Source organism: Epinephelus lanceolatus, chromosome 21 (genome assembly GCF_041903045.1).
Source record: "Epinephelus lanceolatus isolate andai-2023 chromosome 21, ASM4190304v1, whole genome shotgun sequence".
In the NCBI taxonomy this organism is placed as follows: Eukaryota; Metazoa; Chordata; class Actinopteri; order Perciformes; family Serranidae; genus Epinephelus; species Epinephelus lanceolatus.
The window spans coordinates 26363452-26385936 of NC_135754.1; the positions used below are offsets into that span (position 1 = coordinate 26363452).

The following is a 22485-nucleotide window of genomic DNA, read 5'->3' on the forward strand; positions in this document are numbered from 1 at the left end:
GATATTGACGATCTGGCACCAAAGCAGATCTGGCCACTGTCACTACCCAGCTAATTACAATATACGCTGGTTCAGAATCGATCAGTTTATCAACGGATCAATAATTAATTCAATTAATATGTGTCCAGCTGATGTTTACGCCAAGTACAAATGATTGGTATTCTGAGACATCTAAGGCTGTTCTGAAGATATGAGCTATTTCTAGACGTCTGCTGCACACCACGTCCAGGAACATCCCCGCAAATAGCCTAGACAAGAATGTAAACAAGACATTATTGCTTAAGAGCCAGTAACGTTTTTGGCCAAGAAGATTATGACAGAGCTCAGTCGCCAACTGTCATCCTCTATGGTGTCTTTTTTTCCCTAATTGCATACTTTATGTTCCCGTCAAAAAATTACATGAAAACATGAATTCAGATTTGTATGGCCTTCAGTGTTTCATAGCAGGAGATCCTCAAATCTACGGCATCCAGTCTTAGTGGGAACAGTAGGAGGCGTTCTTTCTACAACAGGAAGCAATGACCCGTGATGGTGGAACAGCCACTCACGGCAGGAAGTCGCCCATTTCTTTTTCCTCCCTAAGCCTCACCTCCTAGTGATTAGGGGAACATCTGCAAACACAGACAATCCTCTCTGCTTTGCTTTTCATATTTTACACAAGCAAACTCCAGGAATCATTACCCAACATGAGCTCATCATTAGCACATTCATAATTCAGTGTAATGGATTATGTAATTGCTCCATTAATCAGGGGAGCCACCCCAGCATACTCTCCTATGCATTAGTTTAATTATGGGAAATGCCTCTGTTAAAATAGATGCTCTGTTTGCTGTGGCAGAGTTTAAAAGTCTGGATTTGGCACTGTGGGGACAGGCTGAAGTTTAGAGGCAGCTCGGCGATGTATAGCCCCGAGTCTTTGTGGTGCGCTCGCAGACAGCTCTTCAATAAAATGTGTCATGGCAGTAGGGCAAAATGAAAAAGTAGGCAAAAGGGCAAATGCCTTTCAGGAAACTAGTTGTCGAGCTTGTGCGTCACTTAAGTCACATAATTTATTGACATTTGTGAGGCAGTGCCTGGGTGATGAATATTCTGGTTATATATATGAAGCTGGAAGTGTCTGAAACAGATTAAGACACGTTAGAAATGGAGGTACTTGTCATCTGATTCCAGCAGCTGGCATGACTTGTGAGGGCTTAATCCAACAGTGTCATCAGCTATTTGTCAAGGAAAAGAGATAGAGGGCTCTGCACCTCCTCCTCCTTACTATTGTTGGAAGCTCAGTACGAGAGTCTGGCTGCAGTCCTTTAGTTTGAGTGACATTTGACTATCATCACCGAGGGATACTCTGTGTATTTTGGTCGTCTCATCGTTGTTGAAAAGGTCAGTGATAGGCAGAGGCCCCTATGCGCTCATAAGTGCGTTGAGTGCTGACAAGAAATAACAGCTTTTGTTGAAAAATAAAAAAACCTGCTGTTACATAAGAGAAATCACTCCATATATACAGAAATTGCAGCACACTTATCGCTTATTTTCCTTGTCTGCTTTCCTCCCCCAGATTGTACTTAAAGCGCTTCCTTTCTTACTTTTGCCTTGTTCCTGCTCTTGGATGGAGAGTGGGAGAGCCTGAAAATTAATATGCATTTCATATTGCTGTATATATAGTCCAGCAACATAAACCTCAAATCCAAATAAGACCCGAGTGATTGGTCCTTCAGTCACTACCTACACAAAACAAGCAACTAAATGGTTTGTGGTTACTGTCAAGATGCTGGCAAAGCTTCACAAGGCTTAAAGCCCGCTGCCAATAACGCAGCCCGAGCCAAACAGAAAGACAGAGACACACACACAGAATAAAACATGGCAAGATTTTTTTTTCCCATTGTGAGAAATGCCCATGTAATTCTTAAAAAAAAAAAAGAGAAAAGCTTACGCATTCACCTCGTAGAAGTGACATTTAAATAGGACGGAGCCATTTTCTTCCTCAATCCCTTCCCTTTCTCCTGCTCCCTCAGTGCCACTGTAATTTGAAGCTGTCGCAAACAAATCCTCCGAACAGACCTTTCCAAAATGTCAGGTTCTGTCAAGCGGGATGACGGCCTCCAAAAATCAGGCCCTTGGAAACTTTTGTCGGGAAAACAGAGGAGTTCGAGTGCATTTACGGGCAGTCACCATTCACTGCCAGTCGAGTGGTTGCTGGAGAAGGAAGAGGACAAGCTGAGCTGCTAATCCGACAGCATTGCTCGATTTTACAAGTACTGCTCAATATTCATACATGTGTCTATTTTTCTACCCAAGCATTTACTGCTAGTCTGGGAAATACTTCAGGCTAGTGTTCTCAGGGCAGGTAAAGACAGTCATCAGTCTTGTAATGGCAGAAAAATCATCTCTTATCTCCTCAGCCAAATACTGCCTGAACATGCAGCATGTTCAATCAAACCAGTTCTGCCACCAGTGCTGCATCTGGCTCCGAAAACCTGAGACTGGTCTGGAGAAATGCTGTTTCATGTACTGTATACCACTGTATACAGCTTCTTGAGGAAAAACCAATCCCAGCACCATACTATTAATTGTATACATCTACACATTGCCTTAAAAATGTGTCAGAATAACTGCAATCATGGCTTCAAAAAGGAAAAGGGGTACTATCTGAAATTTGAGTCTTCTGATTATTTTAATTTAGTGGCAAAACTGGAAAAGCCAGAAAAATAGAGGGCTACAAAAACTATGACTATAATAAGGGCTGCACAACATCGCATTGCAGGATGTCCGATGTCAAGTAAGGAAAATTAACTGAAACATGTCATGCTACAAACTTTTTACGGCTTGATACAAATGTAAAACTTGCACGGTTTTCATTTTCAATGGCTAATGTTACCAGCCAAGCCTTCCTCTTTTTAAACAGGTAACATACGTATGTAGCGTAGTCTGGCGGAATTTGCTATGCATGTAGAAAAGTAGCATGACTGGGCCGGCAAATGCAAACACAGTGAAGCACATGCTTTTCCGAGGCTACAGTCGTCAGCAGAAAAGTGTCCAGATGAGCTCAGGTTCCAGTACAACGACTATACAAAGGGCCATGTTTTGTGCAACATTATCACAACGTCTGCCAACTATATTCACCGCAGAGATGCAAGCCCGTAAAAGCTATTTACTAGCTACGAGCAATGGCTAAACCGAATTACGTTAGCCTAAATAAACCAGTGGTCTCTTGACGACTGTTCAGAGCCACAAGGCTGGAAAGGTAACGTTAACATTAATCTACACTCTGATTAATAACCATAGCGCACCCCGCTAGTAGTCGACCACGACCTCAAAATGAGCGAAGAGCGAAAGGGAGCTACATGAGGGAGCCCCCTAATTTTAGGCTTGGATTGATAGAGAAGTATTACATGAATACAGTGGTGTCATGGTAAGTCACCCATTGTACCGATTTCATTGTAGATCAAATAGAAATGTCTGAACACTACCTGAAATATGTGACAACTACTATCCAAAGAATGTTTGTATCAACCGTGGTTGCATTTAGATGAAGACTTTTGGAGATGTAGATGTTAATTCATTTTGCATATTCTAAAAAAATATAGAGTGACGGACTTCTGAAGCTTTGTAGGACACACTGGTGATTTATTAGGATTTTTTGAGGTACGGAATGTGAAATGTATTAAAATTCAAATTAATTGTAATTAGCCACGCCCCCTTTAAGCAATCATTTTCAAATCTCGTGCATCAACTGAGACATGACCCTAGATGACGCAAGCCAAGATTCGAACTTCGTCCTCCCCCTCAGAAAAAGTCTTTAGAGTAAGAAGTTGTTTTTCAGCTTCAATTCGTATCTTTGTATTTCATGGGGCATATTTTAAGGCTATATCTTGATACACAATATTTATCTCGATATTTTCAAATCTCCTCAAAAGCACTTCATTAATGCTTGGACTGAGAGACAAAATCCAACATAGCAATATTTCCGACCAAATACTCTCTGATGCAAAAAAGTTGTGGGGATGACTGTTGTTTTCCTTTGTTTTCTTTTTCAGAAAATATTATCACGATGAGATTTCTGATCAGTAATCATCAATAATGTGGATATAACGACTTAAGGTTAAGGTAAGTGTTAAAACAAATATAAAGTCTGGTATGTTGCTAAATTTACATCACTTTACTGTAATTCAGCCTTTAAAACGAGGGAAAAACACCATTTATGCCATATCACGATACAATGATGTCCAAAATCTAAGACGATACATAGTCTCATATAATAATAATAATAATTCCAGATATGAATAATAATTTCCAAGTAGAGCTATTCAAGTAATCGGGTGCAAATTCCTGTATTGTTTCATATCGCAATAAATACTGCAGAAGAAAAAAATATCGCAATGTCACTTTTTTTCAATATTGTGCAGACATAAATGTAATAAAAACGATTTCTCCTACATTGAGGCCCCATTCAGTGGAAGCACGATCTGTAACTAGACTGGGCTGGACAGAATGGGAATGCTGGGCAATCGTCATAAAGCCTGCAGTTTGTTCAGGGTCAAAAACATTTAGAGCAATGAAAGAATCTATTGGTACATTTTTCTTGCATCAATATAGGCGGAAGCCGCACAGAAAGCTCGGCATGTGTCAGAGACAAGAATTCAGCGACTATGCATTCAATAACCTCTGGCACAAAGAAAGTTAACAAGAAACTGTTAGCAGAGTGCGCAATCTCAAGAGTCATTTTACTGCCCTGAGTGTGAGGGAATGAGACGAGGAAGAGCAAAGGGAGCTAATCAACTCTTACTCTTCAGTGGCATTTCATGCACTGTCTGCCACTGGTTCAGTGTGCACAAAGGGCACCGAGCATCAATAAGTCAACACGCTACTGTGGCAGGAGTGGATCCAGACTCCTCAGCCATGAAAAGAGAGACAAGACTTTATAGCGAGTGCAAAATGAAATTAATTTTGCAGATGAACTGCTTGAGGGGCGCAGAGTGACTTAAGTTAACGTGGTGAGCGTCAGGAAAAAAGTTTAATATGAAAAGAAAATCTGACCTCCACAACAAGACCTGGTATGGATTGAGCTGCTATATTTGCATTTCTTAAGACACAGCTCCGGAGTACAAAAAAAGCTGTCCTCTCGCTGCACCTTGTATAAGATGCTGAGCCAATAGAGGTGGTGGGCGGGGAGAGGGAGGTAGAGAGGTTAGAGGAGAAAAAGAGAGAGAGAGAAAAAAAAGCCTCTTTGCTGCCTTTTCATTTTGAAGAATTTTGCACTGCCATCTTCTAATCTGTGCCATCGCAGCTGCACATCGTGTCACCATGTCCAGAAGGCCAGGCTGGTTCTGAGCTTTTTTTTTTTTTTTACTTTTCTCCCCCTCTTCTCTCCTCCTCGTTGCCTTGCATCAGGCACAGGATCTGAGGCTTTAATATGGCTGCCAGTGAGGCAACAGCCATTTAATAACAATGCAATAGTTCCTCACAGCGGTAGTCCAGTGTCGCTCGCACACCCTGCCGTGTGCAGATGGTACATTGTCTGTGGTTTCCGAAAACATTCTCCTATCTGAGACGTTTTTGCATTTCTCCCCCACCACACACGCTGCCCTTTTTGTCAGCAATATTTAACTCTCGTCTTGATAGAAACAACATACACTTGCTCTGCAGTCTTATTTCTGCTATTATTGCTCTTGTCTCATTTCGTAACAGGTCAGCTGAAGTGCCCCCCCCAGAGGTGGTCTGACTATGTGTGTGCGTGTTTGTGTGTGTGTGGTTGGCGGTAAGCCTCTTGCATGTGCCTCGCAGCCTCCCGCAGTGGGGGACATCTGGAGGAGGCGTTACCGTGTACACAGAGAAAAAAAAAAAAAGAAGAAGAGTTCAGGCCTGAAATATCATCCTCCAAGGACATAACTGGCTTTCATTAACACACAAAGGGGGGAATATGGTGTCGGAGATTTATTCAAATCAACATGGCTAATGTTGCCATAAGCCAGTCACCTTGCCAAGTTACCCTAAAACTCATTCTCTCTATCAGTGGCCCTCTTCCCTGGCTCGCCGCTGAGAGCAATTAGTGCACATTTTGATGAAAATGACCGGTAATTCAGTGTAAGGAAAAAGCTTCGGAACAACCATTTCACAAGGTAGATGTTCATTATGCGCCAGCAGGGAAGAGCCTCCTCTTAATAGAGTGCCAGCCATAAACATCCCTCATCATCACCGGGCTTGCCATTTGATCTCACCTCTGGGGGTTCTGCACTGGGCATCTTCATTCATTTCTTCTGTGTCTGTTTACTCAGTAATGGACTCTGCCCAGAGAGTTGTTAAGGGGGGAACAAAGTGAAAGTGCCCGACACTCTGCTGTGGCGGTGATTAACGACTGAATTAGAAAGCAACTCCGGGTCACCTTCTTTAACACCGTGATGGATGATCTAATGCTAAAATCTGATAGCTTTTGTTATAGGTGAGCTACAACCTGGATCACAGGTGGAGCGACGGCACATTTACAGTGCTTATCAACTTTCCCGTACATTGGCGACCAATAAACACTGTGCTGTAATTAACAGCCAAAAAACAATGTGGTGAGAACCAAACTGAGATGAGATAATAAGCATCTCGCTGATGAGTGTGCATGCAACTGTGTCCACCACTGTCTGTAAAGCCTTAGTTAGCTTTGCCCTAGTTCAGCTGTGTATGCGCCATCTCTCCTGTCACAGGCAGTTTACAAGACTGGGAACGAGGGTTGCCATCTGTCCCACCTCTATGGGGTGCACAGAGGGACGTTTTGCACAGTTTTGGCATGCCTGACTTCCCCTAATGCTGCACAAATGTTTAGAGACATTACATAAGCAATGAGACCTTCAGTAGGGTGGAGGGGGAATGGAGATGGATACGTGCGCAGGGAAAAAGCAAGAGAGGAAGAGAGATTAGAAAGTGTGAAGGAGTAGACCTTCATTCTCCTAAGTGACTGCAAACAACGGCACTACAGGGCTGTGTTGCTGCTGCTGTAGGGTACAGGAAGACAATAAAATAACAACCAAGAAGTCTAGTTTGAAGGTCTTTCAAATGCCAAGACCCTGCATGGGGTATTTTCACACCTTTGGGGCAGGGCTGTATAACTCTGGAAAGTTTTAACAGCCGCAATAATTTTTCCTTTACATCTAAATTCTGGGCAGGTAAATTGCAAATGAGCCAAATGCTGCAGGGTGAGTGAGTTTGCTTTGATAGAGCGGTGCGATGTAGGATGCTGTGGCAATGCATTGCCACAAAAGTAGCCAGGAACAACCTTTTTTTTTGTTCCCTTAGTGCAGTTGTTTGTCTGAATACGCTTTAACAATTGGCCAAAGTGGGAAGTCAGTGGGAGGTGGATCAAACCTAACAGCACTGCATCAGACTGCAGCTGCTCTGGCAGGGGAGGCAATCTGAAAACAACAAAAAAAATAGAGTTCACTTTCTGCAAGGGAAGGTAATACTGAGCTCAATGAAATATAGCTTTTCCTGGAAACCAGGAAGGAGAGGAACGGCAACTTGATGCACAGATGCACTGGTTTTCTGCTGTGTGTGTATGTGCATGTAAAAGGTGGGAGGGTCACCCCCAGCGGAGTACACAATGAATGTCCTGGGAGAGGTTTAAAATACTAAGGCATGTTGCAACGGACACCTGGAACAGCATTTGTATGCAATTCTCTCCTTGTTCCTTTCACAGCAGAACAAGATGAGATTTCACTGGAAAACTAAAGTGGCCACTGTGACAAAGACGGGGCATGCAAATAGGAAGAGGAAGTATATTCCTATACATATTCCCCACTCTGACACGACAGCAACATATAAAACAAAAGTGGAAAACCAATTTCAAAGCATGCATATGTTTGCCTACATTAATTTCTTTCCTAACAGACATGATGCAGCCCACAGCGGCAAACCTAATACACCTTTCAGGGAAAAGCTGCTAACATTCAAGGACCGACACTTTAGGCGTTTTTCAGCTTTTCTGAAAAAGACTCATTTTAACTGAGTGACACGACAGCATCTCCTTGGAAATATACCTGGTGACTGCTTCAGTGCATTTCCTCCACCTCAAACTGTCCATTCTCTATTTTCTAATTTCGATAAAAGGACCACTTAATGTTGTCTCTAAGTGCAAGCTCGCCACTCTGTCCTTCCACCTCGCGACCACCTTGTTGCTCCCTCGTCTCTCGGCGCTCTTTTGTTGTGGCTGATGGTGTGAATGCGTGGTCGGTTTATGTTCAGTTTAATCCCTCTTCCTCTTCCAGCTGCTGATCATTTTTGTCAATATTGGAGCCGATTGTGAATCAACAGAGTGAGACAGGCATCTCTGAAGTACATAACGTTGCATCTGAGAAGTGGTTTTATATTTTCTAGTGCCAAATTAATCATGACTGCTGTCGGTAAATTCTGCCCACCAGTACAACCCTACAAGGCACCATCCTGCTGATGGTGTTAGGATTATAACTATGTGTGGTTGAGCTTGATAGAGCATGCTGGGCTCGGGACCAGATGGTATGTTTTCTTGAGGTAGAAACTAAATCATTATTTGCTGGGGTACACAGGTTGCACAGAGGCAAAATCCTCACCTATCACAACAGAGAACAAGCTACGACAGTGAGTATTAATCTCCTTGCTCGTACTGGTTGGTCACCTGCACAGTGGTGGGTGGGATCTGGAAAGTCGGGGTCAAGGATTGTGCAGTCTTCCTCACAGTCAGGTTAAACAACATGGCTTTCACGTGGCTCTAAAGGCACATATCTGTCTATCCCCTCCTCAGGCTGTCGGTGGAGTTAGCAGTGACAACAGTGGCAGTGTTTGGAAATCGGTCACACAAAATTGAGTACAAGAGGGGGGAAAAAAAAAAAATCACAAAACATTGTAGTTATGGTAAGAAATTTCACTCTGTTTTACTGAGTAGTTGGGCTGTCCTCTAGGCCCTGTTACCTCACCTGGGATGCAGCCACAATACTGCGCATGCACTGATTTATCGGCCAAGCATCGGTATCGGACGATATTCGCCTTGTTGACTGCCATTGGCAAATAAGATGACATTCGCCGATGGCAGTGGTCGATGTTTGCTGCTGTGTCGCATCAATTTTGCGCAGTCTAAAAAGCAAGGCTCGAGTCTAACGGTGTCCCCCTGTTCTGGGGACAAGAGAAAACTTGTTTGGGACGAACAGAGACGCCAGAGGGATGAAACAACACAGTAAATTTAGTTAATGCTTAATTGTGAACAACAAATCTGCGTTGAAATCAGCAGGAGGAGAGCTAGCTAACATTAGCCAGTAGCAGCCGGTAGCCAGATCTAACAGCTAACAGAGGTTGCATCGAGTTACATGCATTCATGCTCAATTTAGTAAAAATTAGTATTGGGTGAAGGGAAATCTTAACGTTCTCATGATGTGTTCAAATGAAATCTTGTAAAATGTAGTTTTTGGTGAGATACTTGGACAACACATTTGTTTAAAGGAGAAATTTGATGATGTTTTCACAGCAATATATGATAAATGTTAGAGAGTATTTGGATACTTATATAATAAAACTGCTTCTAAAGGTTTTTCAAATTAAAGGTTATTACCTAAATTTGTATGACTTAATTTGTTCTCATTCAAAGATAGTGTAATGGATGGCTAAATGACGTAAAAACAGTTCAGTTATGATTTTATAGTGATGAATTCTTTCTTTTCCTGGCACAAAATGGGGGGATAAATGACAAGAAAAACAAAAAAACAACAACAAAACATTGGTATTGGATTCAGCTATCAGCCAAATTGTTATTTTAAACATTAGTATCAGCTCAAAATTTCACAATCGGTACATTCCTAATTTTAACTTTTAAATTTAGGCCTTTACTTCACTTTAAAGTAGTGTATTTCTTATCCTATTTAGCTCCAGGTCAGAAAATGTGTGGCAGTCCGAATATTCGGTAACCGAATATATTCGGCCGAATATTGCAAAAAAACACACATTTGGTATTTGGTGGAGTAAGTGAAAAGAAAGGCTGAATAATTGCGGCGTGTTTTCACATTTGCGACTAAAAATAGTTCTGTGCCAGCAAAATAAATCATTCAGTACGCTGTGCAAGTACAGATTTCAACCAGCAGCAGAAACGAAAGGCGAATCCCACCAGTTGTGGGTTGAACGGGGGTCACAGACACAGACAGGAATACGTATTCCTGTCAAATACGGCAGTCATAGTGCTCCGCGGTGCAAGATTACCGGCGACGAAGAAGTCCGGCTCCAATAATGTCCTCTACTTGGCGTCATGACTGCCCAAAAGGACCTGAACAGCCGAGCCGTGGCGGCACACAGGTGTGACGTGTCAGAGGAGAAACGAGCCGTTCACATTTCTCTCTTTCTGGCAGTAACAGTCCTCAAACCTCACCGCACTTTAGGGACTGTTCTTTACTTATGAAGGGACTGTTCTTTACTTGTCAGGGGAGGAGGGCGGCTGGTTGATTTTTATTTTATTTATTTATTTTATTTTGATCCCCCCTATGTTAATCACTTATTGATGTTGTTTTTGAAGTATGAATAAGTCAGTAAGTAATTTATTCCATTGAAATATCATTGATGTATTATAGAAAAGTGATTTATCTTTTTAGAAATGACAAAAGGCACATCTGCCTCGTTTTCGCTGTGGTATTGTGATACTACTCAGAACCGTAATACTTTCACTGGTATCGTACCGTGGGTCCCAATTTTGGTACCGTGACAACACTAATCTGGAGGGGGTTCACTTGCAAAACTAATGAAAAACTAAACAACAGTATTCGGTATTCGGTACTCGGTATTTGGCCAAGCGTTTAATTTTATTCGGCTTCGGCCACAAATTTTCATTTCGGTGCATCCGTACCGCAAATATTACAAATCAATGGAAATTCATCATTATATGTATTACAGAAAAGCTTAAAAAATTCACATTACATCCTTCTAATGTGATTTTTTTTGTTCATGTTATAAAACACTTAAAATGTTCAGCCTTTTCACTGCCAACCTATTAAATAAAATCTTACAGAATGTCAGTGTACATCGAGTTTTCTTGTGGAGTCATAATCTAGTTGCTGGATCCGAGCAGCACAAGTGGATATCACTTTGATTCTAACTGAATTTCAATCACTAATGTTGCATGTCAGCACTGTGCAGTGGGGAGGAAACGCTGCCACTGATACCGACCACCTCCAATGAACAGCCTCCAGCCTATCACTACCTATATGCTGACCTCAATCACTGATTTTATCACTTCCTCATACTGCATACATACTGTGAGGTTTCCGTGCACTTGTTCAAATTTATCTCTGTTAATGGCGCTGTACGAAATGCATGCATATCTATCAGGACATTTGTATTACACAGAATTTGCCAGAAACGAGACAACCCAACAGATTCATTAACTGGGCTGATATGCAGATACGCAGGGATAAGCTGCAGATACTGTGATAAAGTGTCGAGTGCAGCAGGCTTCTAAGGCCGTCTGAGCAGCGAGGGATCTTGCCGCTGTTATCACGGTGGTCCTTCTCCCTCCTTCATAGCCTGCCCTGCAATTAATGATGCACAGTGATTTTTCCTGGAACCGAACCCCCCAGCCCCCCCCCCCACCACCACCCATCCTGTGTTTGTATGTATTTATGTATGTGACAGTGTTTGTGCATGCTTGCATGTATGGGAGAAAGCTAATTTTCTCTACGGTGCACCAGAAGGATACTCGCTGAATTTGTATTCCGTAATGAGACGGGGGTCTGGGAATGATGGTGAATTTGTAAGCATGCATCATCTCCCGTAATTTCATTTAGTAGCCCTGTAAACACTTATAAATGCAGGCGGTAGTTACGGCACCCCCCTCCTGCTCTCAGCTCTCATCAGGCTTGCGCATCTCCAAAGAAACCAAGGGCAGGAGAGGAGGAGATATTGCAAATCACATTATGGGACATGAAATTAATCCACCCTCCCCAAACATTTGGCCTTCACACAGTTTAACCTTGAAACTGCTTTTTACTCCCTCGCACGAGGACTTCATAAACCCCCCACCACCACCACCTTCCGTCACATCCAAAAGAACAAGTCTGACATTACAACAATGGCCCTGCCGAGGTAATTATTCAATAGGATCCTTCACCGTGCTGATGATATGTTGTAATTTCATTTCACTTACGTCTGTTTCATAATGTAATACACAATTGAGCAGGGGCACTTTACGTCCCAAAAGACCACTTCCTCCTTAAGATAATAAAAGCCTTTTGTGCTTGCCTTTGAGAAATCCTTGGTGGATTATGCGAGTGTGGATTCGGGAGCACATCAATTAATATGCATTAAATGAAAGAGTATTAAGTTGTAAGAAAATAATTAATAACTCTAATTGCTGTGCTGCTGCTTTGCCTGACGACATCATACCTTAATGCTAACAGGACTGTCTCTGACATCAGCCAACAGGGGCCAATGTACAAGAGTTACTTGACCTTTTACATGGTTGAAAGACAATGCACTTCCACTTTATTACATGGCCACCTCGCTCTCCCCTGATGCTAATGCAGAGTCAGAGCGGTGCGAGATAAAAGCACAGAGTGACTGTTACATCCAATCCAATAACTGCAGAAGAACTCCTATCTGCTAGCCAACGCTGAAACCACTTGAGATTCAGGTCTACTAGTTTCAGCCAGAATAAAATACATCTGTTTGTGTTAGAGAATACTGTAGATCTCTTATACAGGCCCTATCACTGGATCTTGTCTCTTTGTACGGTGCAGAGAATAGCGCTGGCACAGGGTTCCCTGTTACCATGAAAAAGACATTCACTGCACCAATTACTGTATCCTTTACCCCTGTGTAGCTCCAGAAAACACAATTGCTGCCACTGTCAATGAAATTATAGCAATGGGGGAGTAAGCGATGACAGGGGAAAAATCTGATAGCCCCCCCTTTCGACAAACACACACTCTTCAATGTGCTTTAAAAAAAATGAAGATGAAGAGTGCCTCAGGAGAACAGAGAAGCAAAGAAATGGGAATGACAAGCAAAATGTTTCTTTGAGATATCTTTTCAATATAGCATTTCTAAAGGTTAGAGGAGTTCTGAAGCCATGAGAGAGTAGCTGCGGCTGAGTGATGGCGCCTTTAGTTGCTGCGAGTAGCGAAGGTACCCGAGCAGCTTCCACTGTAGCGTGGAGTTTTAAACTTATTCATTTTGACCGAGAGCGATCCGCTGCAAGAATTACTGTCTTGATCAGTTTACAGTTCTACCTCCGTGTATTTTCTTTTTTTTTTTTTTTTCAAAAATTACCCCAGCTTTCAGCTAAATCAATCTTGCCTTTGGTTGGAGATAATGAGCATGTTCGCCAGGCTTCAAATGAACACCACCGCTCCCGGGCTCCTCAGCTCAACATAGTCACATCATGCAGACACTTTTGAGGAAGGCAGAAAAGAGAAGTCTTAGCCTTCAGAGACCAATTAAAAACACATATTCAAATTGACCTAAAAGGAGCACAGTAAGGCATTCATTTACAGTGCAGCCCCCGTCTATATTGCTTCACTCGCTACCAGATTCATTCCAATTGTTTCCAACTCTGACAAACAAACAATCTCATCAGAGTGGAAAAGACGATCTCATCTCTGCAGGATCAAAGACGATATCGAGAGGTAGCGAGCACACACAGATATACTAATTTTCACACAACGCGTGCTCCATCTCATTCAAAAGGACACAGAGGCAGGATTTACCAGCTCAGTAGCACAGTATGCATACATTACATGATGCTTATTAAAGACCATGGTGAATATTAGATCATTATCGCTACTATCTCTGCGGTGAGAAAGACTTGCTACAAAGAAAATGACTGCACAGAAGATAGAGACATATTTGCTGTCTCTTTTGCCATTTGTAATGCTGTAAGTATTGGAATTTAATTGTATAAACATGATGTATGAAGGTACAAGTTTAGTTACATGACTTAAATATGACTTAGGGCTGTGGCACTGCATCTTCTGCTTGCAAAATTAGGATGTATGGCAATCTAGAACTAGTTCCAATTACGAGCCGTCTCCAAATTGTCTGATTCATTGCAGTCGTATGCCTCCGAGCTATCAGCTCCCTTTATCCTTTTATACAATTTTACATTTCTGACAGTTATGCACTGCAACACAATGACGTTAAATTCATGCGTTTACACTGCTCAAAACTTGCAACGAGAAGGAGTCGCGGCGGAGAGGAAGAGACAGTCCAAAGCGTAGCTTCATTTCGCAAAGAAAGATGACAGCAATGCTGCGTGTAATGTCTGTAAAATGGTAATTTCACCAGCAATATGCTAAAACACCTTTCCACGCAACTTGGGATTAAATTCCGGGAATGCCATGAATTTAACACTCTATGCTCTCAGGATGAGCATGAGTATTCAAGAACTCATTTGGACATCTGTATTCATTCAAAGTACAGAGTTAACCCTGCTCAACCTTTCAAATATGAACATGACTTTTTTTTTACTTACCTAATGGGTAAAATCTGATTTTATTTCAGAGTTGCGTGCAATTTATCGCTCTCTCTCGGTTTATTACTAGACTACTGCTGTAGGAGTGTGAGCTCCGCATCGGGTAACAGTTGGTGAGAGTCCACCCGCACACACCTAAAGGCCCATTTATGCTCCCTTTATGTATGAAAATGTATACGTCCGTTTCAAACGATGTTACCGTCACTGCCCACATACTTCCATCCGTCCTTTACGTTGGCATGGATGTTAACCAATATATCCACCAGGGGGCAGCCCAGAGTCAAAAGTTTATGACAACAACAAATTCAAAAACAAACATGGCGACTGTGGAGGAGATAATGATAATGTACCTCTTGCATAAAAGACAAAAACAGAGGCAGTGTTGTAGGAGGCCGTGATGAGATGTTTATAGTTTGTAACAAACTTGCACAACCTTTCCTCAAAAAGTTCCGCCATTGTTATTTCTTCTTCGTGTCTCACTAGAGCTACGTATCAGGTAATGACAGCAACACTGCCCCTATGGTTTCCGGTTGTACTGCTCCGTTTGGCCCGTATCCGTAAGCTTTATGTAAACGTTCAGAAATACAGACGAAATGAACGCAGAGCATGGACAAAAGGCTCTGTCTGGATCCGGATCCGTATTTAACATTGAGCATTAATGGGCCTTAAGTGGTTTTAACCGGTTTAAAGATAGAAATGAGACGTTTTGGTGTTAGGGTGAGTTTGTCAAGACCGTTACACAGCTCTATGTTGGATGTTAGCCGCCGCTGCTGTGTTAGTTCATGCTAACTGGGCAGACTTTGGGAGGAAAGCGGCTCTGGAGACGGCTCTTCGAAAAGAAAGTTTGCTGATTTCTCTCATGCCAACTTTTAATTAATGGTTTACAGGGCTGATTAAAGCCTGGTTGTAATTCAATGAAAAAAACAAATTCAAATTGCACTTTTATTTTGGCCAGCTTACATTCCTATTCTTACAGCAGATTTTTTTGTGAGCGTACTTGAGTACACTATAATAATTTAATGCAATTACTCAAATATGGACATGCTTAAAATGCCCATCCCTACAACAAGTGCCACCCCATCCCAACTGAGCAGCAGTAAACATCCTGTTATAATAATATTAGCACCATGCTGCAACGTTTCTACACTGTGTTCAGACTCGGAGATAAAACACTTGAGTTGAGGCAGAAAACCCTTTGTGGGCCTGCTTTTTCTTCACACAGAAAATTGATCAGGAATCAACAAGGGAACTGATAAAGAATCAGACAATAAGCAGAGTCGATGATGGCACTGGTATTAATAAAATCCTATCAAATCCCATCCCTAACTGCAACTAAAGATTACTTTTATTATCTGTTAATTTAATAATTGTTTAGCCAAGAAAAGCCCATATCACAACCTCCCACAGTGCTCACATCTTCAAAGAGCTTGTTTTGTCCAACCAAAACTAAAAAGCATTCAATTTATAAAGATGCACAGAGGAGAAAAGCAGCACATCCTCACATTCAAGAGGTTGCAACGAGCAAATGTTCAGCTTTTCCAGCTTGATAAATGACTTTAACAGTTATTCAATTAGCAAAATTGCAGATTCATTTTCTGCCAGTCGACTAATTTGACCACTAGAACCTATTAAGAAGACAAACTAGAAAAGGAAAAGAAGGGAAATTCAGGCAGCTCTTCAACCAGTCAGAATTTTATCCATGACATATTTGGTACCACAGCCCAGCGGGTATGCAGGGACTCTGAAACATGCTCCGTCTCGCTTTCACAGCACTTCCAGGGAAGCTGCTGCCATAAATCCCTTCTAATGGTCGCTGGCGAGGGAACTTTTTAACACAGAACTTAGCAGCCACTGTTATTCACCCGTAGAGCGAGAGTCTTGGGATGATGGATGGTAATAAATATTGCACGGGGCTAACAGAGGTCCCCTCAGAGACGTTCAATTGCCTTGAGTGATAGGGTGCTGCTCGGCAACACAGAAGAGGATGGCAGAGGGCAGGCTCTTCACGGGGTCGACTAACTGAGTCTGTTCAATTTCCTCCCTGGAAATATGACAGTCCCCATTCTTAACGATAACACTGTCTTACAATGGGGGAAGGTAAGTGGAAGAAAAGGGGGGTTTCGCAAAAAAAATGTGTCGCCGTCTCTTACTTATGTATGGCAACTTTGTTGGTTATGAATGAAGAATTGAGTGTCTCAAGGAAAAAAGAAAGATTCACTGTGGAGTAGTAATGATTGTGAATGTACCTGGCATGTGAGGAAAAGGAGCACTACTCAGTGTTATGACCACTTTCCTGCTGCACTTGTGACCGGAGCAGTTTAATGGAGCTTTTCTGACAAGGGAGCCCTGTTGTGCCGATCTGCCCACCATCTTAACTGCTTCCTTGACAATGGCAGACAACAGAGCAGATGTCCGAGCTGCACACATCTGTAGTGGCCTTATACTCCTCCAGGCACACACCCCCTTCCTCATCCAATAAAGGCAGAGAAAGAGCTGCGTTGCCAAGGTCACCCTCAAAATTCAATTCTCTTATTGCTAACTTTCTTGTGACTATCAATACAAGTTCTTCAGGAAGTTTTAAAGTGACGTTGTATGAGGTACTATTTCAAACTCAGTCATGGTGGTCGGCACATCCCCAGTTTGAAGAAGTAGGCAGGAGTGCCGCAACAGAAGCGAAGCAATGCACCGCTGTGGACGGGGCAGCAGCAAAAAGTATTTTAGCTACCTAAAAAAATCAGTATCAGTTTAAATGTACGCTATATTTAGAATATTTTCACCACTTTACCTCATCATCAGACAGCTCTTTCCAACAGGAAGCTAAAGCCGTTATCTATGCCACCAGAATTCATTGATAAAAACAGTAATTTTACCTCACACAACACAGGAGTTGCAGGTCTTCAGCTGCCTCAGTCGATTAGTTTGTTCGTATTATTGTGCGACTTTGGTGAATCTGAACTAACCATTTAAAAACATAGAAGTCACACTATGACCAAAATCTCATATCCCGATGATGATACCTATCCCGATATAGCACATTGTAATCCAATGAATAAAAAGTTGTCGTATTGCCGTAAAAAGTATAATTTGTGTCACAACGATATAAACGATAGAGCAAAATATGAAACAATAGACATTTTTCTCTCGTCACACGACATATATCGTCATATCACACAGCCCTAGTCACACTATAACGCAAACAAACTAACCGACTGAGGCAGATGTAGGTCAGCAACTCCCGTGTTGTGGGAGGTACAATTACTGTTTTTGTCAATGGAGTCTGGTGGCACTGAAAGGAGTGCAGATAACGGCTTTGGTTTCCTGTTCAGAAGAGTTGTCTGACGGCAAGGTAGTGCAATAAAAATATTCTCAGTGTAGTGTTCACTTAATCTGATATTGATTTTTTTTCAGCCTCTTTTTAAAGTGGCTTAAATACTTTTTGCTGCTGCCCCCGTCCACAGTGGTGCATCTCTGAGCTTCCGTCGTGGTACTCTCGTCTCCCATCTGGGAGCATGCCGACCTCCATGTACTGTAGGTAATACACCACTTTAAAAAAATCCAGACTATCCCTTTAAGATTCACTTTGATTTATCAAGATGACATTTTAGGTGCTGCATCAGGAGGACAGAAATCATCTCTGTTGACAAGAACAAAAGACTGACGATGCTTTTAATGATGAGTGATAAGAAATTAAGATAACTGTAGTTCATTAATCCAACACGTCGTGTCCTGTTGTCATGTTTTCAGACTAATCAGCGAATTAATTAGCCCAATAACGTGTAAGAATACTTTAGTGTGTGTAATTAACAAGTTAACACGGGGCAATTAGCGGCTCATTCATAAACTGGCAGCACCCAACAGTGGCTGTAAACATAAGATGCACTTTCCTGAGCTTTTTTTTTTTTTTTAAGTTTACACTCTCCAGTGCTAAATCCTCATTGCGAATATCAGCTCAGCTACTATAAACAAGATAAATTAGCCTGAGTAAAATGCACCAAAGCATCCAAGAGTGGGAAGTACAAAAAAATCAGTCCATTATTCTCCTCCAGTGGTTTTCAAAGTCACATCCTGGAGCCTCCAGAGGGGTATCATAGCAGGGGCATCTCCTGAAACATGAGGCTCACTTGCATTTTACTCACTTAACAACAAGAGTTCCTAACTCCAGTTTATTTGCACACATGCAGATCTCATGCAGCTCTCCACACCGAACCACAAAACCCTTTCGGGTGGGATTCCTCCAGGCAAAAATGTCATCAAATGCAGGTGTTTGATCCACTGCTTTAATCACTTGTGGGTGCAGGAAAAAAAAAAGTTTAGGCAGCCTCTGATCTTGTGTAATAATGTGTGACAGCTGCTTTAAAGTTTAAAATGGTGCTAAAACAAATACACGTGAAAGGTCAGGCGCTGTGGTGCAGCTTGGGCAGCAGATAGTCATTTAAAAAATAAAATTAAAAAAAGGACATGTCCAGGCTGAGCAGCAGCAGCTGAAGATTACACAGGATGACGTCTTTCACAACACTACTCTCCTGCAAAAACTCAGTCAGCCGGGTCAAGTGTGAGGTATTAGAGGATTTATGAGCAAAAAAAAAGCCTCACTGGAAAGCATGAAGACACACACAACTCCACAAGCTCTAACAATGCACTTCCTATTTTCTTTTGAGCCACACACACACACACTCCTCGCGGGGTAGAGCTAAAACAACAGCGATGTAAAGGTGAGGGACACTAATGGCTGCGTTTGAAGGGGAAACGCCAACAATTGACAGTTACGCCAGTTTACGTGGTCAGAAATACTGTCAGTGTGTGTGTGTGTGTGTGTGTGTGTGCGCGTGTGCGTGTGTGCGTGTGTGCGTGTGTGTGTGTACAACCCACCCCGACCATTCCCCCATCTTCATGGCGCAGTAAGGTGGACACACATGGCCAGAGCTTGTATGCGGACCTGAGAGCCGACGGCAGCCAGTCATGGCTAACTCTCCTCTCAAACACTGAGAAACTGAATTAAACGTGGGGAAAGAAAGCGGCGTGTAATGCGGTCTTACCTGGGTGAATGACGTCTAATGGCAAGTTGAGAAGCCGACTTTTTTTTAGGCACACGTCGGCGGCAGCATCATCCGCTCCGGGGAGAAATGTTTCATGTGAAGATTTGGAGTAATTTTCTGATTTCCACCTTATTAATCCTCCGCGCGCTACAACAAGCGGCTCCTTTGAGCAGATGGGAAGGAACGGACGGATACAGAGGAGTGATAACCCACCGGGGGAAACAGGCTACAATGTGTTAATACGCGTCCTTGTTTATTAAAACACGGCCGAGCGTATTTTCGTGGACGCCGAGTAGGTGTCTGTCTAACTGTTTCACTGCTTTATTTTTTTCCTCCCTGTCTCCCCCCCCTCTCCCCTCCTCTCTCTCTTTGGCTGTAGTCACACTCTCCTTTTTTATCAAGGCGGGGTCTTGGGTCGTTTAAACCAATGACATAAACCAAGAAGAAGAAATAGCCCCCTCCTCCTCCTCCTCCTCCTCCACCACACACACACACACACACACACACACACACACACCTTCTGCTCACATGCTTAGCAGAAATGATGTGGTCAAATGGGAAATCTTGTTTTTATCAGAAATGACCATCTTGTTTTTTCTCTTAAGGGTTAAATTTTTATTAAAGAAAATCACTTTAAAGGTCCAGTGTGCAGGATTTAGGGGATATAATGACAGATATGGAATATAATAAGTTCTAAAACTTGCACCGCAATTAAGTGACAAACATCTCAAGTTTGTTAAAAACACACTTTATTTTAAGTACAGTGAATTTCCAGCACAAGTTTTTATTTTGAAGTAACGTTTCATGCGACAGAGTGAGTAAATAACGGACAGCTAAGTCCCGTCTCCACCAAACACTTTCAGTATGGTACCTTTGGAACCAATAGTAACCCTTCAGACATGGTACCTAGACCCTAGTGTTTCCACCGCAAACTGTACTCTTAAATGTGGGCAGGGTTGTTGTCACTCACTGCTCCGTCCAGCACTCACTTTATTTCCTCCTTTATCAGTCTGCACCTTGTTTATCCACACAACGAGGCTGCACGGCGACATTTTCAGAACAAAATAGGCTGCAGTGAGAGGCCATGTTTACATGAAACTATCCCATTTTCGTTTTTAAAAAAGTTCATACGACGTCTTGATAACAATTGTGTGCACAAGCATCCACAAAAATGACTAAAAACGCTGCAGTACACATGCCAGGCCAGTAGTTGGCGGTGTGACTTCGCAATGAAACAACACCCGCCTGCGCACATGCGCTTCCTTCTACAGAGCAGTGATGTATAGTGGTGCGTTCGTTTTGTACTCTGAGGTCGGAAGTCGGAAGTGGGAATGACGTCACCTCCGAGTTGACAATAGTTTTTGCATTCTAGTTGACAACGGTGGACAAGTCGGGAAAAAACATGGACGCCTGCAAGTCTAGCCGTAGCCACTGTTAGCAATATCAGTTGATAACAAAGCTCTTTGTGGTATTTTGCACATACAGACAGCGTAGCAACATCACGGATAAAAATTGAACAGTACTATGGGTGTGGCTGATCTAATGTAAAACAAATAAGATAAAATTGCTATAAACAGTACTTTAGCAGAGTGTTTACTCACTATGCATGTGACCGGCAGCCATCTTGAATTCGTAAGTCGGGGTTGATGCGGTTGCTCCAAGTTTCCAAGTTGGAAATCCGATCTCAGGGTGCGTTCGAGTTTAAACTTCCGACTGGGAACTGTGAATTTCCGGCCTCCGAGTACAAAACGAACGCACCATGAGCAAACAAAATGGCAACTGTACGAACGTTTGTCTGGACGGACAACGAGATGGAGTTGCTGCAGTAAATCTACACTTTGCTGGCAAAGCGTTCATAAATTCAAAAGTGTGAGCAGCACAAACAGAGCTTGGGAGTCCGCCATTGTTGTTGGGGTGGTCGACTTTCTCACGCGTGCCTAGTGACTGGAACCATAATGCGCATGTGCGAAAAGTCAGAGGAACTGCATATTGCAAGTTTACATGACAATAGAGACGCTACTGTTTCCAAATAATTGCACTCTGGAACCCCTTTTCAAAACGTTGCCTCTGTTGTGTAAACGATCGGCCAAAACTCAACTAAAATTTACCTTTTTCAGTTGAAATTGTTGTCGTATAAACAGGACCAGAGTCTCTCTCCGCGGTATATTTAAAAATAGCGGGTTTGTGCATTAAGTCCTTCTCAGGCAAGCTCAGGGGTTTAGTGTTGCCGGAGTTAGGATTGGGATATATGCAGTTCACATAATCCGGTCAGAATTAATACACATTTTAAACACCTGAAGAAAAAGTCACCACCATGTGTCTACAGTAGCCCAGAAAGGACAAACCAAGCACTGGCTCCAGATGGGGCCATTCATGTTTTTGCGTTTTTGCTTTTGTGTGTCGACCACTGTAGTCAGCAGCCCCTCTGCAACGAGCAGCATCATAAAAACACCACTTTTTTTTTTTCTAAGTAAAACTGCTTTATTTAGTGGTTTACGAGTTTAAAACACCAGGTCCATTTGTTTCAGAGACGGAGAGACCTGTGTGGATAATTTGGCTCCTATAAAAAACATCCTGAACATCTGAATCTTAAGTTACCAGAGAGAAAAGGTAAGCGTACATTACCAGGTGCTAGGCTAATGGCCGTCCCCAACATGTAAAACAGCATTGGAGCAAACACTGATTTGAAACGTGAAACTGCTTTACACTTACCTCTTTCTAACCATGCAAATAGATTTGGTTTCATGTGCCAAGACTTTAATAGCACTCCCTCCTTCTGCTAGCAACCTAATAAAATACAGGTGAATTGATTGTCATTTGTGTTTTCATTTCTTTCCAGAACTATCGCCCTGTTACTGTGAAGACTCCACAAATGTCCCTGTTTTCTTTGGAACTACTTTTTGATCAAAGACCTGGTCCCAATAAAAACTGTTGACAGTGAGGTCTGTGAATAATTCAGAGTAAGTAGGACACTGCTTCTAGAGAGACAGT

At 42.4% G+C, this 22485-nt stretch overlaps 1 protein-coding gene across 3 annotated transcripts in view; it reads right to left on the reverse strand.

Annotated features, from left to right (window-relative positions):
- Positions 1-19844, reverse strand: part of LOC117247024 (C-terminal-binding protein 2) — a 151171-nt gene extending 131327 nt beyond the window's left edge. For 2 of the 3 annotated variants that reach the window (XM_033611098.2, XM_033611102.2), the window contains exon 1: positions 19495-19843. The gene's annotated coding sequence lies outside the window, so the exon portion shown is untranslated. Of the gene's footprint in view, positions 1-19494 lie in introns of all 3 variants that reach the window. The other variant, XM_033611097.2, reaches the window with a different exon arrangement.
- Between the last annotated feature and the right edge of the window lie 2641 nt (positions 19845-22485).